The following is a 15,542-nucleotide window of genomic DNA, read 5'->3' on the forward strand; positions in this document are numbered from 1 at the left end:
CGCAATTCATATATACTCGAACATTTGCGTTTATCTCGTAGAAATTACGATGCGACTTCGAAGAAATGATCGAATCTTAGCGGTAGAAATGCACTCGTGAGAAAACTCATGGTAAAGTCAATGACTGACGCGAAATGTCGCAACTTTAAAGAACCACGTACGCTACATTTCTCAGGGTTCTCGTATTCGACACCCGCGGAGAGTCGTGTTCATCGTGTTTATCTCGTAACAGCCAGATAATTCGGCGTCCGAGAAATAAGACGAGCTCATTTCTTTGATACGATACGTGTCTCTCGGTCTAATTGAATAATGATAATCTACAATGGTCTGAGACGCGCGAGCAACAGAAAAAACGATTGTGTTTCGTCGAGGATCACGTCTCCAGCCAATTCTTGACAGCATTACGTTGCAGTTTTTGATGTATAATATACCGAAAGTGTATTTGTGTTCGCTAATTTAAACGTGATTATCTCTTGATTTATTGAGAGTGGACGCAATATTTTTGACATTTATATTTTGAGAACACAATATGTTTGTATATTCTTTCATCTATACCTGTACACAGAAAAATATTAAGAAAAACGTTAAGAATGTTTGTCGATTTTTTAAAATTGTTTTTACTCTCAATATATTTTGTTACACTGATCAATAATATATTATGAAACCTAATAAGAAATATAGATATATGCCATGCAACATTTTTCTTAACTCTGCGCAAAAATGCGCAATTTTTCGTAGAATTTTGGGTATTTTTAAAATAAATAATGATCTTCTCAACCTTTCCATCTAAAAGAGAAAGAACGGCCGGAAGGATCAGAGAAAGCCCTTTGCAGATGTGCAAAGGGTGCAAAGCGTCGCGTTTTCAGCTCGAACTTTATAAGGCCGATTCTACAATCAGTCGTACATCGGAATCGGATGTCGGAACGTAGCCGATGGTCCAATGAGGAAAATTTGTTTTCGAAAAAAAAATTATTTTATTGGACCCATCGGCTGCGTTCCGACAACCGACACGATTTATTGTAGAACCGGCTTTTAAGGGAGAGTACACGGAGCATCGAAAATTTTCTTTGCATATATACAAAACTGCGCACCAGGGCGGCGGTGTGGTCTAGTGGTAGAGCGCCAGACTCGTAATCTGAGGAACCAGGTTCGAGTCCACTAGAGCCATGTAACATGGAAAAGTTTTTTTCCGAAAAACCGCGCTCCTCCGTGCAAGATGCGGAGAAAACTGGGCTCCGTCTTTCGGAAGAGACGTTAAACCGTTGGTCCAAAGGAGGAAACAGTAAGGTAGTGGATGAATTGGAGGTTAGGGTTGTGTACGTCCCATCAAAACGCCCTTTAAGGACCCTTGGGGTATATAAAGTAAAATTTTTTATATACAAAACTGCGCACTTAAGAATTAAAATAATTTGATGTAATTCAACGTGATAGCTGTTGTGCATTGAACTGTAATACGATTTAATTATTAGTTCGAGCAGTTATACAATTCCTCACAATTGTTAATCTGATTTTTGTACTTTTGCAAAAAATGAATCTTTTGTTGCTATACACAATGCATTCAAAATTAGGCAGGCGATGTTTTACTTGCGGCAGCGTATATACTGCTCTATTATACATTACTTTCGCCGCAATACACATAATTAATAAATAATCGATCTCCCCACGTAGTCGATCGTTCTGCTAGACTGCATAGAGCACACGGCACACGGCGTGTCGCGTCACATCGGAGGAACCCGTAATTAAGGATGCTGGCTCGTTTCTCTTCGTTCGTAGACCGTTGTTCGTCGTTTTGGCGCTCGTAATTCACGCGAGAGAGCAGAAACACGACGGCTAATTACCCAGCCAGCGATAATCGATAGCCCGGTAGTCCTCCAGGATTTCCTCGACTAAATTGGCATTCGCATAGTTCGCGCGCGCGAAATCGAATCGCGGTCGGGTAATTGTTTCGATTGTGAGATCATTACTTTGACGTTGATTTATCGTCATTTTGGCTTTGAGCCGCCGCGAAGGATAATTGCTTCGTGGGTCGTTAAGGCTCGAGATAAGCAAGACCCGTTGACGGTGTGCAGAATTTGACGGATGTTTCTCAATAATGAGATTCTGCGTGTTTTGCATAATTTTATCTCGTACATAGTAATTTGAAATCCATGTCGCGATATTCACACAATTACACTTCAGCGCAATCTGAAACTTGCATTTATCGTTATAGTGCATTTAGCGTTAGTATAGCCACGTGCTTTTTTATAATTTTATCGTGCATACTGATTAAAAACTTAAACAATGCAATATCAAAATCTTAGACTTAATATAACGGACAAGAAATTTAAACAAATTTCGTTCCTAAATAAATTATAAAAATATATATCATATTAATCTATATTTTTTACAATATATATTATATTATTTTATTAATATTAAAGAAGTTAAGACATGTTATTATGGCGACATGAATGGTTTTCTTCATATCCTGATGGATGCAAGAATTGCCTCGTAAAATGTGAATGGCCCTCGTGCAATTCCACGAGGAATTACGACAGGCGTTCCAACTTTATGTAACATTTATGAATATTCTGCCGTACATTGTGTCATTTCCGCACAAATGCTCCTATTATACGTTTTCGCTTGCGGTTCCGCTGGACGTCCATAAACTTGAGCGCGAGCTTCGAGCCAAAGCGGCGAAGCAAACGCGATGATTTACTCGCGAAAATCAGTCAGACGACGGCGTGAAGAATCGGTGACAGTGATGTACGTGCTTTCTCGTTCCCGTCGTCGGCGGGGCTACCTGCCACCTCTCTCCCTCCGACACTCTCTCTCTCTCTTTCTTTCTCTCGTCGAACGAGCGACGCATTCCTCCTCGCGTTAGATTGTAATAGCGGATGCAAGTGGCATACCTCGAGATCCTTTGTTGCGCGCGCGAAACGATAGCGAGGCCTGTGTTCGCGCTCGTGTCAAAGTCAATGCCGACCATACATCCTTATTGCCATTCTTTATCGCCGTGGAACGCAACGACAAACGATGAAACGCGCATTGTCGACTTGTACGCGTATCGCATCTCGCTTATGAGATAATAGATTGCGAAAGCTCGTTGTTGAATGGGCATCAAAATGAATCTTCGAAGTGATCATCTTAATCGTAGTTGTAAGATGTAAGATTTTATCGTAAAATTAGCTTCCGAGTTTCGAGATCTCACATCATCAATCTCACACGGACTACCGTTTAAAAATGATATCAACGTACATTTTCGAATTTGCATTTGAAGTTTTTCTCAAATTTGTCGGATTATTGATGGCCGAAATCATATAGATAATCTTTTATTTTCTCGGCTTAGTTAAGTAATATATCTCTATGAGAGAAGAAAATGTCGATGATTGAGTTTAAGAGATCGCGCGGAAAGATGGCGAAAAGAAATTGCGATGTAAATGGTGATCGGATCATAAATAAATTCTGATCGCGATGCGTTTACAGAGAAAAATCAACGTTAACGTTCGCGAACGAATATGCAACGTAGTGTTTTAATGCTCTCTACCAAAATCGAGTCTGGCAGACGATATATTAGAGCGAGGTCCCCGTTTCTCCTTATGCACATCCAGAGAGAGAGAGCCGCGCTAGCGCTCGTTTCTTCTCTGGATCGCAAATCGGCCTGCGGCAAAAACCGGCCACAGAGAGAACAATGCGAATATATTATGGTATCTGGCACTAAAACAAAGGGCGGGTAGAGCCCTTTAGTCTTTTACGATAGTCGTGCGAGAATGCCAAACCACAAACAAATGGAAAAAAAGACGAGAAGCGTTTTAACCGCAAAACTTTAAGGATTGTCATGCTATGCAGAAAGAAAAAAAAATTAATACTAATATATCACTTGAATAGTGCCATTAAATTTAAAATTTTATATAGAATAGGCTTCATATATTTTAACTGTCAATCTTTTGCTTTATTTAAAATTTAAAACAATATACCTTTAAATATAAATAAAAAAAAAGTATAACAGATTTTTTGAAGGAAATTGTTTAAAGAAAATTTATTACTGGTATTGGATTTTCATTAGATTTGCGAGTAAGGAAATCCCGGTCTCGGTTTTGTTTCCCTCGCATTTCTCTGATTATTTTGGTACTCTTATATAGCTACTCAGACACAGTCTTGCGGGATGCTGTAGAAAGTACACGATGAGATACGGTGTGACCGTTCATGAGAACGAATGTGCGAACGTCCTTCCCTTCGTTTCTGTCAGCGATGCATAACTGCATAACGCATGACTGAAACCATGGTAAAATCGGCAATTACTCATTCAATCTCGCTAAAACGAAAACATTAATCTTTAGAAATTTAGGTATTTTCTTTTAATTTGTATTCAATAAATGCCATTGATTATATAAACATCAATTTCATTCTCTATTTTTAATAAAGAGTAAAAGAATATTCTGTGTATAATATATATTTTTTAATATTTTAAATCGAGTTATAAAAATTTTGAGAACACTCTTAGACGAAAAGATAAAGTTGTGCTTCCGACTTTATAATAACGTCCGTCTTTTTATTACAATCGGAGGAAATTAATTTCGCGACGAACCGGATGAAGATAGTCCCGCAAGGAGGAAAGGCAATTTTCGACGAAAGAGGAAGGAAGGAAGGAATTGTTCCTTAATTAGCAACGGCTGCGCGGAGTCCGTTGAGTGGCCGTCTAACGTTGTCAGTCGCGGGTCTGTCGACTGCGGGTGTTTCCTGTGAAAAGGAGGAAGACTCCTTGCGCAGCCCCTTTTTCCGGTGGGTGCCTTGACAATTTCGTAGGCGACGCGCTAGAATCCGGTCGAGCGAGTCTTCCGTTTTGAGTTTGAAAAGAAACGAATCGACACACGAAGACAACTAACGTTTTTAAGTGTAATTCCAATCACGACATCGGCGATATCGACAAGAAGATTGACGATATATACAAATATAGTCTTCGGAGATAGACCTTTCGGAATTCTTTATAAAAAATTACATTTTACAATTTTTAACTCTCGCTTCCAAGAACTAGGAAAATTTCTTGAGAAGCGTGTATAATTTATGAGGTAGAGAACATTGTAAATTAGTGACGATGCATATGTTGTAATAATATTTTACAAATATTCAAGAAGTTTTATTTTTGTTGCAACTTCCTTCCGCAACTTTTTTGGCTGTTTTATTTCTCAAATGATTTATTCATTTAATATCGAAGTAGCGAACTTGTGTATATGCAGGATTACAAGCCGCGAGTGCGAACAAGGAGAAGAACATTCCGCGCCGCTCGTTCATTATTATTTCGCGTTTTATTTTCCTACTCAACGCCGGTCCTCGCGGTAGTATCGTCATATGTTCATATTGACCCACTGCTACGTAGCACCTGGCCAGGTGCACCAGGGGCTCTCTTTCCTTCTCACTGCGTGCTTCGCGAAGCGTAAAGCAGTCCGGTACAACGGACAGCAGAAAGACCGTTTTATACATGAAGTAAAATAGTACGGGCGAGTAAACCACGCGTGCCACCATCGCGTGAAATATGCATGGCACACGACAATTCCCAGGCCACTTGCATTTAATTTCGAGCTAATTTCGGTAACGCTTTGCTGTGAGAAAATTAATGTTTCGGGAAAAATTGTTTCCTTAACAGATTAATTATACTAAATTCTTTTCGTATATTTAAAAGATCATCTCCCGTTTCTCTTTGGAAAATTAAGAAAGGTTAATAGATTATAGGAATATGTACTTATTTATTATCTTATTTTGTATATAAAATATTCATATATCGTTATACTATTAATTAAACAATTTGTTTTTAAAAAATATAACTGTGTTAATTTTTAGATGAATCGAATTGTTAACTGAATATGAACAATAATTACATATGTTTTTTTAATCGCATCAGTCAATAAAGAATTTGCATTTTATGGAATATTTAACACTTCGTGGTATATATTCTTCTTGGAATCCGAAGAATATCTCCCTAGAACATGAATTTCACCATGCATCTTTGTGTTCGATAGGAACTCGGGGTCGTACGATCGATAGTTATCAGTATCGCGATTTCTCCTCCTTCCACCCTTCCTTCCAATTCTCTCTGTTTCTTTTTCTTGCTCGTGCACTCGCACACATATATGCACACATGATATGTCCAAAGACAGCATGTATGTAACGAGTTGCAGGCAGCAGCGAACAAACCTCCTCCCGGTCTCACGATGGTTCGCCCGTCGTCTGGGTAAAAAGACCAGGAATGTCTCGATAGCTCCCGATAAACGCATTAAATCGAATACCCGACCGTCTCTACCTCTCGACAATGGTCCCTCTTAAGGCGCCGTCTAGCTTCTGCGAATTGTAGAGAGTGCATATGTATTCCGAGATTAAAATTTCTATTTGTTTAAACATTAATAATATATATCACACGAGAAAATATTGAATAAAATAAATAAAAATTTTAGTTCGTTTTTATTGATTAATATTTGGGTTAAAATAATATGTGAAGTATATTTTGTAATGTAATTATTTTAATTTTTGAAAACAAAATTATATTTTAATTTTATTTACGTTTAATAATATTCATGTTGATGATTTGATTTGATTTTTTACCGATAAAATAAAAACCATTGTAAGACGCATCTAACATTATTTTAAATAGCCGAATTTATAAAGGCTGCAATAGTCATTCGCAATTCATAAATATTCTTATCATGTTTTTGGCTGATTGATGGTGAAGATTACGCGCCTTGGTAAGATTGGCTGGCTCGCGTAGGTGCTTATTTTCCGTGAATTAATATAGCAAGAGAAAAGAAAGCGCGAAGGGAGGATACCGTGTATCCTCCCAAAGACGAGAGCAAACTTATTATTACGAACCCTTGGTCCCGCAATCTTCTCGAAGCCGTGCACTTTTAGTCAAAGGAACAAGCTCGTGATTCGATACCTCGCATTAAATTGTACGTTAGGTCATACCACTGCAAACCTGCATCGTGCAATCAGATTCATGTAAAGAGTAACTCGCTACATAGGGACGCGAATCGGTAGTACCTGTTGATTACGAAATATTAATCTCTATTGTGTTCACAAGAATCGTATTTAATAAATTTATTAGGCGCTTTACATAGGCATTATAAATTGCACAACGCTGTATACGATTGATGGTAGTTCTTTTTGTAAATGCTTTGTTAGCGAAAGTTACGCTGTTGATAGTTTGATAAGCAGAAATCATTAGAGAAATGACTGAAAGTGCAGACACAAACAGTTTATTAATACACTTGGCGCAAACTTGGCATTAAGACGATGAATGCCGTGATGTTCGATCTGTAAACTCAAAGAAAGATATTGTTGGTTGCACCTGCCGCGCTGTTATATGTATATAAATGAAGTCAACTCAGATAAGCCGTTTCACAAGGCTAGGCTCTCTGGCTCTTCGAACCTACCGATAATGAATAAAGCACGTCTCGTAGATAACATCTAAAGTTAATCAGGATTGTGGTGAGCGGATTGCGGTAAAGAAGGAAAGATGATAGAGTAAGAAGGGGCTATTTGAGTTGGTTAAAGAAAAAAATCAGATAAAAGATTTTCAAGACAGGTTTTTCAATTTTCAAGATAAGGAGGAGCTTTTTGGGTCATGGGGCTTTTTATCTTGGAAATTTTTTATCCGATTTTTTCTTTTACTGACCCAAATAGCTTTTCCTTACTTTAACTAGAGTTTACGAACTTTTATGAGATACAAAATAAATTGGTGAAATAAAGCAGTGAAACATATCTGATAAACACTTAAAAAATGTACTTAGAACTTGGTATACTTCTTCGATATAAAAACAGATAGTTTATATGTCAGAGCGTTGCGTGCACAGCTGTCGCTGATGCAACCCTCTTTCTTTGGCTCGTTAATCTGCACGGATATGCAGGTAGCGACGTTAAAATGTCTCAGCGAATGCAACCCTTTATAAGGTAGGTGCTCATCGTCCCGTAGCTCCCTTTCCTTTGAGGAAGTAAAACCGCCGAGCGTTGACGTCTAGGAGGACAATGACGCAAATATTAACTGATTCTGTATAATACCGATTGGAGGGATAATTGCACAAAAACATGAAGTAATGTATTCAAGAATGTATGGAAGAGCGTTATTTGTCAGAATAAAACGAAAACTTATAAGTTAGAACGGGAAATATTTTAGCGTATACATATAAAATCGGCTGGACGGGGAAAATAGAAGTATTTGGATTGAAGGATGTTGAGCAGCTGGCGAAGATACACATACATAGTTTCGGAAAACCTGTATATATATGCATATACATAGTTCGTAGGCAAGAATGTGATAGTAGACGCGCGGGGTAGCCCTAAATCTTCGTTTCGGAACACATTTTAACAGTCATGCTGCGAGAGGAAAGGAAAATTTTTTGAGAAAGACGGCGACTACACAAGCGAATTCTCTTTATTGTGTCCGTTTCCCTTTCTTCTACGTCACGTTTTCATAACATATGGTTTACCGAATTGTTTGCACGATACGTGCTGCAAGCGCGCAGACGCCGCAGACTGCCAAGACGAAATAAAAGGCGATATAAGAAGAAAGAATGGGACCGGTCATAATAAATCACTGCCATTGCGAAACAAAGAAATGAAGAAAACCTATTACAATATAAAAACATTGTTTTTAATTTTTTTAGAAAGGAGTATTCAAAAATGAAATTAAGAAACTTGCAATAATTCTGCGAATTTTGTTAGTGATAAAAAATATGATAGTTTGTATTCCCCGTCAATATATAGAGATTTCGAATAAACAGAGATATATTGGTACGAATTTTTTGATAAAAGTTAGGATCAAGTTATTAATTAAATTAGTTATAATACTTTAGAATGTTAATAATGGTGATAAAAATTAATACAATGTGTTGTGTAATTCCATATGCTTAAATTTTTATCTTTCACTGTACGTATGTTATCGGAAAATAAACAGGGGACCTCTCTCTTGTCGTTTGTCAGATGTAATTCTGATGTTAAATCGTTTATTCGCGCGAGTGCAATGCATTGACACACGCATGTTAGAATACAATTATACTGCAAGGCTGCGCCATTCGCGTGAGTGAATACAAAGCGGACTGCGTAAACGCGTCTCATTCCGTGTCGAAATTCATTGTCACTCACTCGATTCGTTATTCGTCTGTCTTGCACAAACGAGCGCCGTCCATTGTGCGCCCGAGCTTTGTCAATTACCCGAAGAATGATCGTCTTCTTGATTTGCGTGACTTCAACTGCGATATTTCAGGAAAAACTCTTAAGTAACGCCGCATCTTCCTTAATTAAATCGAGTATCTATCGAGTATATATTGAATGCTAAATCGACAATTAAGTTCGCACATATATATAGTAAAAACTTTTTTTTTTATTAAATATCTGGTTTTTTCGAGTTTCTTTACAAGCTCTTTAATTAAAAGTATATATTACGGTTTTCTGGTTTTTCATTTTCCGCTTCTGCCTCCGCATTCTTTCAAAACGAAGACGCGGCATTTCTCCTTGGAAAGCAATATTGTTCGATGAATAGGTAATTAGTCAGGGCTTCTTCTCGTACAGTATATCCCTTCTCAGCGCCAAATTCCTGTTCCTCTCAAGTTAATCTTGAGGCTGGGATGCAAGCGACACGTCACATTTCATTCTTCTACAAGTGCATTCTTATGCATATATATTGTTTGCCGTGCGTCGTATGCAAGGTGACGAAGGACCGTTTGAAGTGTACCAAGAACGTTTGATGTGAATAAAGGCCGATCCTGGATAAGAATGCAATTTGCATAATTGCGCCATAATTTACGATAATGTTAATGCAATTCGTTGATAAAATTCAAATATTTAAATATTTACTATATCTATGTATATAATATATAAATGTGTTAACAAATCATAAAATGCGTATCCATAGATTTTAGATAAATTTAAATTTTAACCGTCATAAAATATACATAATCGTAGTTTGCGAGAGATACGGATAATTCATAACCTTTTATAGCCTATTCATATAGCCTTTTAACTCTTTCTTTCAATTGTGCTATTTACTTTGCAAGTCTAGCAGACAAGATTTTGAGGTAAATAATAATGATAAGAATAGTAATAAATTTATGAAAAATATTTATAGGGACTGACATAAAATAACATTTTTCAAGATAGAAAATATCTCTTCGTATGCACTGCTCAGACGACTATTTTCTTTTTTGCACTTACCGGTAAATTTATAGTGCATTTTTACCATGTCTGCACGCAAGGAAACTTGTTTCATGAATTTACTGAAATTATGAAACACGTATCTTGCGAAGACTCTCTTTCCTCTTGTATATCCGATCAGGCAAAGGGGATTTGATCGAAATAACTCGTCGAATGTCGTTACTAACGAGTTCTTCGTGAACGTGTGGATTCCCTTCTCTATATTTTTGTCAATCTAAGAACAGATCGTATTAGACAGTGCAGCATTATGTAGGGAATTTAAATTACATTTGATTAAATTTTGACATTTATTATTGTTATCTATAGATAAATTTGCTCGTTAAAACAAGCATGTAGAGTCGGTAGACAACTAATTTCTTCTTCGTTTAATTTTGTGGAACGCGATTATGAAACCGGATACATTTCTAACATAATTAATCGATTAAAAAAACATCTATGATCGATTATGCAATTGAGAGACAATTTCTGAATGGGAAAAGTGTCGCAGCGGCGGTCTCGTCGCGTCGCTGCTTCCGGCGGAGATATGAATTGAGAGAAACATTCTAATCTCTCCAGAATTTTATCTCACATAGTAACAACCGGACCGCTCCGTATGCTCCTTGACGCCAAAACCCTTTAACCCTTCTGTGGACAGATAACACGTCAGGGTAACTGTAATCTAAAAGCCGCGATAGATTTATTGCACTCTCGCGTAAATAAAAGTATACTCTCACCATCTACCTGTTCGGACGCTCAATTTCTGAAAACTGTCAGCTTGAAATTACCCATATACACGGAAACATCCTGCATTTCAGTTCACTTAATATATCTTCCAAAAAATTAAAATTATTTTAATATATATCCTCAAATATTTTTTACATATATATATATTTACATTCATATGTACACTTGAAACTGTTTATATACCTCTTGTTTATTCTGCACAACAAAATTTAAGAAAGCTCATAACGTAAGTGTTTATAACAGCAATTGTATGTAAAAATTTGGCGCAATGTTAAAAACCTCAAGAAAATTTTCAGCAATCTCTTTGCGAAAAGAGAATAGAGAATAGAATTTATTATTTTAGTTTACTCTTTGCGAAAAGAAATAAGTCTTGTAATTTTCTTAGGAAGGGGGGGGAACTCTCTTTCAACTCAGACTCAATTATGTTTAGCGCGGGCAGGTCACGAACGAGTCCAAGAAAGGTAAGACTACCAAGCAAAGGCGAGCACCACGTATGCCTGCGGCTGACAAAAAGAACAGAACGACAATGGGGGTGGAAAGAGCGAGGTACACGAGAGCAAAAGAAAAGAGCGGTGGAGGAGGGCGGCTTCGAAGGGAGATAGGGACGACGGAATGTACAACAGCTGCCCCTATACCGTGGATTCGCTTTTGAAACCCCGACTGGTGGCGTCTAGCGAGAGGTATTAATCCTATAGGAGAAAGAGGAAGATCGACGACAAGAGGAAAAGAGAAATAGAGACGTCTAAGGCAAACGGGATGAGAAAGGGAACGGTCGAAAACCGAAAGATCGGAGGAGAAACCTCCCCTGCTTGGAACGATAAAACTCGCTGGTAGAGCGGCAGCTGCGCAGAGCGTTTTTGTCAAAGTAGTTTCATTCTTTATCTCCCTCTCTTTCATTCCTGTAATCTCTATCTTTCTCTCTGTCTCTTTCTTTTTTCCTTTACGTTTTGCCGACCCCACGCGTGTCTCTTATCTGTGACCTAAGATGATCTATTTCTCATTTGATCGTGATAAGGTGAGTTATAAGCGAAGAAGTGAACAACCCTTGATCGCCGAAGAGAAATTTACTCGTGATAGTTTCGTTTAGTGATAATAAAACCAATAACATGATAATGAATTTCCCACGTGCGAACAGATGTTTTATAGATGGTGCGATAAAATATCGTTAACAAAAATTGATAATTCATACAACATATTTATCGTTGTAAGGCATTGATGACGCATGCGACATTGCATTTTATATAACGACACTGCGACACTGTTCGCTGCATAATGCAGTATGCAACGTCAGTCCGTGCAACGTAGATCTGCTTGGTGATGCATCTCCGCGTATCGAAACGCATATCGCAGTATTATCATAATAGGGGATGCGCGCACTCTCTTCGTTTCGTACACATGAACACATACATACGCACTTGTAAACGCCGTGGTGTACAACGGAAATACTCGGCGAATGACGAGTCACGGTTTCAAACGACGTCTACTATCGTGCGATGTTAGGTGCACATTCTAACGGCTGGACCGCAATACCCACTACTTGACGCTGTATCGCATAGCTTATCTATACGCGTGTGATTATTTGCTATGACCATTCTGGCATATACGCGCCACGAAAGTTAATTTCAAGCTGATCTTTTAGGTTTAATAGCTTCTTCCTGCCTCTCAAATCATTCGAAATAAAATAGACGCTGTATAATTTAAACAATGATCTCGCCTCTCTTTTATGATGAATTCTTGAAATAAGAAGGAAACAAATTTCTCGCACGATCTTTATTTCCTTAACTGTACGATGCACAGTGCAGCAAAATAGCGAAAGACTTAAGCCCCTTGCACAATGCCAGGCAACAGGCAATAGGAACAGGGAATAGAAATCAGAAATCATGTATAAATGCAGAATAAACAGTGACACAGGCAATAGACACAGAGTTTCCGTCACGTTGGAAATTCTGTGCCTATTGCCTGTTGCCAACCAATCATAGCATTCGAATTTTTTAGGTTGTAATTAACGATTTTTTTTGTTATTTCCTGTTCCTATTGCCTGTTGCCTGGCATTGTGCAAGGGGCTTTAATTGGGATAAAAGAAATTGTGTAATATTCCGCGGTGGCGATCCAAGGCACGCGATTCGCCATGAAACGTCCGCTGAGACGTTAAAGGAGATCTTTCGTACGTCTTAACGACTCATTTCCATAAACTTGCCGAACCTATCGCTAATTTCGCTTTTGATGTCGAGTTTTTTCAACCTCGACTTTCGTACACAGATATCGCTAGTGGGTCGCGATAATTATTCATTGGCGAAGGCAGAAGGTCCCTTTGGCGCCTTTTGTCAGCCGCACCGCTTGTAAATCTCACGTCTTCTTTTCTCAGAAACGGAGGCGGAGGTCCGTCGATGGGACACAAAAATTTCTATCTGGTCAAGAGAAAAGGAGAGGTGGAGATAGAGAGAGAGAAAGAGGCAGGTAAAGGAACTCGCGCGCGAACAGATCGACATCCGCTGTTGCTAGTTGGCCAAATTCACGACGTCATCGTCCATATGACTGGCCCCATCCACGTGACGCGCGATATCCTCCTGGGACCTTTTCCCGTCGATTCAGTCACTCCTAGATTGATATTATGATCGACGTGTCGCAAAGAATCAATAAGTGACTGTTAAGTGAATCACAGATCAATTCTCGCACTATTTTGACGGCGTTTCACTTACTTGATAATTTATCTTTCAACTGTGCAGTGCACTTTTCGACTACGTGCAATTTACATATTGTATTACATATATGTATATTATACAATTGAAGAACATAACACGTGTTGCCAAAATTTCAATTCTAATTTGTTGAGTTATGTCGATTTCTTCTATTTATTTTTTTTACCTTTATAAACTGTATGTCATTTATTATAATTCATGACAGAAGAGAGCGATTGGTCAAAATATCATCTTTGAGCTATAATTCCTTAAATTAGGTATTTTCTGCTTTTATTTATTTTATACGCAAAATAAATGGTGAGCGTGATAGGTGTAAGTTAGAAAATTTATGCGTTATTATGCAAATTGATCGTCCGAAGTTCCTATAACGATCGACGACATCAAATAACTGCATAAATCAATTAAATCAAGTTCTTAATTATGAAATATGCCCCGCACGATGTGTGACGAGAGTGAGGAATATCGTTTGATGGTAGAAACGCTTATGCAAATTTGTTTATACCTGAATGGTTTCTTTGCCTGCTATTTTGATATAGCTCACGAGCCGCCGGAAATCAGAAGGAACGCGTATAATCTCGCGGATTATTCACATAGGGAGAGTTGAATCATATTCTCGTTGATATCTCGTACAGCTGCGTTCATTTGGCGTAAATTTCTTCCGCCAGCTGCGAGACGGCCAAAACGCGTGCACAGACCGTGAGAGGATTGACTTTACACAAAATTGCAGAATCACAATAATAAAATAATATATAGTCGATGTAGATATAGATAACAACTTTGCAAACTTTGTGTCAAAAATAGTTTGTTATAAAACTACATAGTACATAGATCAAAATTTTTACTGCGACATCTACCGTTCGCAGGGAAATTATCGTTCGCTATAATAATGCTTAACTCTGCATATAAACGAAACTGTTTGCCTTATTCCATGTAGAGGAAAGAATTTCTCTCTCTCTCTCTCTCTCTCTCTCTCTCTCTTGTCTATAAGAGATTGAGAAAATAAAATAAATTAATGTAACCATTCTCGCGTGGCTTAAGTCAAGTGCAGAAATTTTGCGACCGACATAAAGAGGCGCGAATATACGTTAATTTATGTATTGAACTTTCGCCTTAGCCTTGTTAAAGTGACGGAGGCGAGAGTCATCGTGTTTACTAAGGGATGTTAGCCGTTTGGCGCCAAACGCTAACAACGCGGACACGTGTCGACACGTCAACTATGCGCTCGGTTGGCGCCAAAATCCCATGGGCTACGTGCTCGCCGTCGCACAGGGCACTCGTTTTAGCAACGAGTGCGATCGTCGAGGGGGGTCACGCGATGAGCAACGAGAAAAGGGACGCGCAACGTGATCTTTCCACGTCGCCGTCCGACAGCTGTCAGCGGCCGCGACGAGTCTTAAAATTAAGGTGCGGGTTTCGGTACGCGAAATAGGAGACCCACGGGGCGAAAAAAGAAGCCGAAGGGAGCGTGGAGTCCCCGAAGATAGAGACTGCGGCGCGGGTGGACCACACTCCGTTGCGTCTTACGTCGTCGTCTAGACGAGAGGGGATATCTCCTCTGACGTCGCCTCTCGCGCGCACATTTCTCTCCGTCCCGTTCTATATTTTCTACCGTTCTCTGTCCTCCCATGCGCGTTCTCGAGACTTCCCTCTTGCTTCCCTCGTTCTCTCCTCTCTTCCATACTTTTGCTTTTTTCTCCGTCTCTCTTTTCGCTCTCCCTTTGCATCCTTTTCGTTCTCTCGCTTCGCATCCTCTCTCTCTCTCCGTCCTTCGTCGCATCTGTCGTCCCGCGTGCTTCTTCTCCTTTGCTTTCCGGCACCCTCCGCGTCGCATGGTATACTCTGTCTTTCTCTCGCTCTTTAGCTTCTCTCTTCTGTCCTCGGCGTGCCTTCCGTCCTCGAGCCGGACGGGCCGATCGTGCCGCGCTCGCGGCTGACTGGCCT

At 39.0% G+C, this 15,542-nt stretch overlaps 1 protein-coding gene across 1 annotated transcript in view; it reads left to right on the forward strand.

Annotated features, from left to right (window-relative positions):
• Positions 1–15,542, forward strand: part of LOC143894586 (uncharacterized) — a 37,415-nt gene that overhangs the window by 2,724 nt on the left and 19,149 nt on the right. The window lies entirely within an intron of this gene.

Source organism: Temnothorax americanus, unplaced genomic scaffold (genome assembly GCF_048541705.1).
Source record: "Temnothorax americanus isolate GAGA-0224 unplaced genomic scaffold, ASM4854170v1 Scaffold14, whole genome shotgun sequence".
NCBI lineage: Eukaryota > Metazoa > Arthropoda > Insecta > Hymenoptera > Formicidae > Temnothorax > Temnothorax americanus.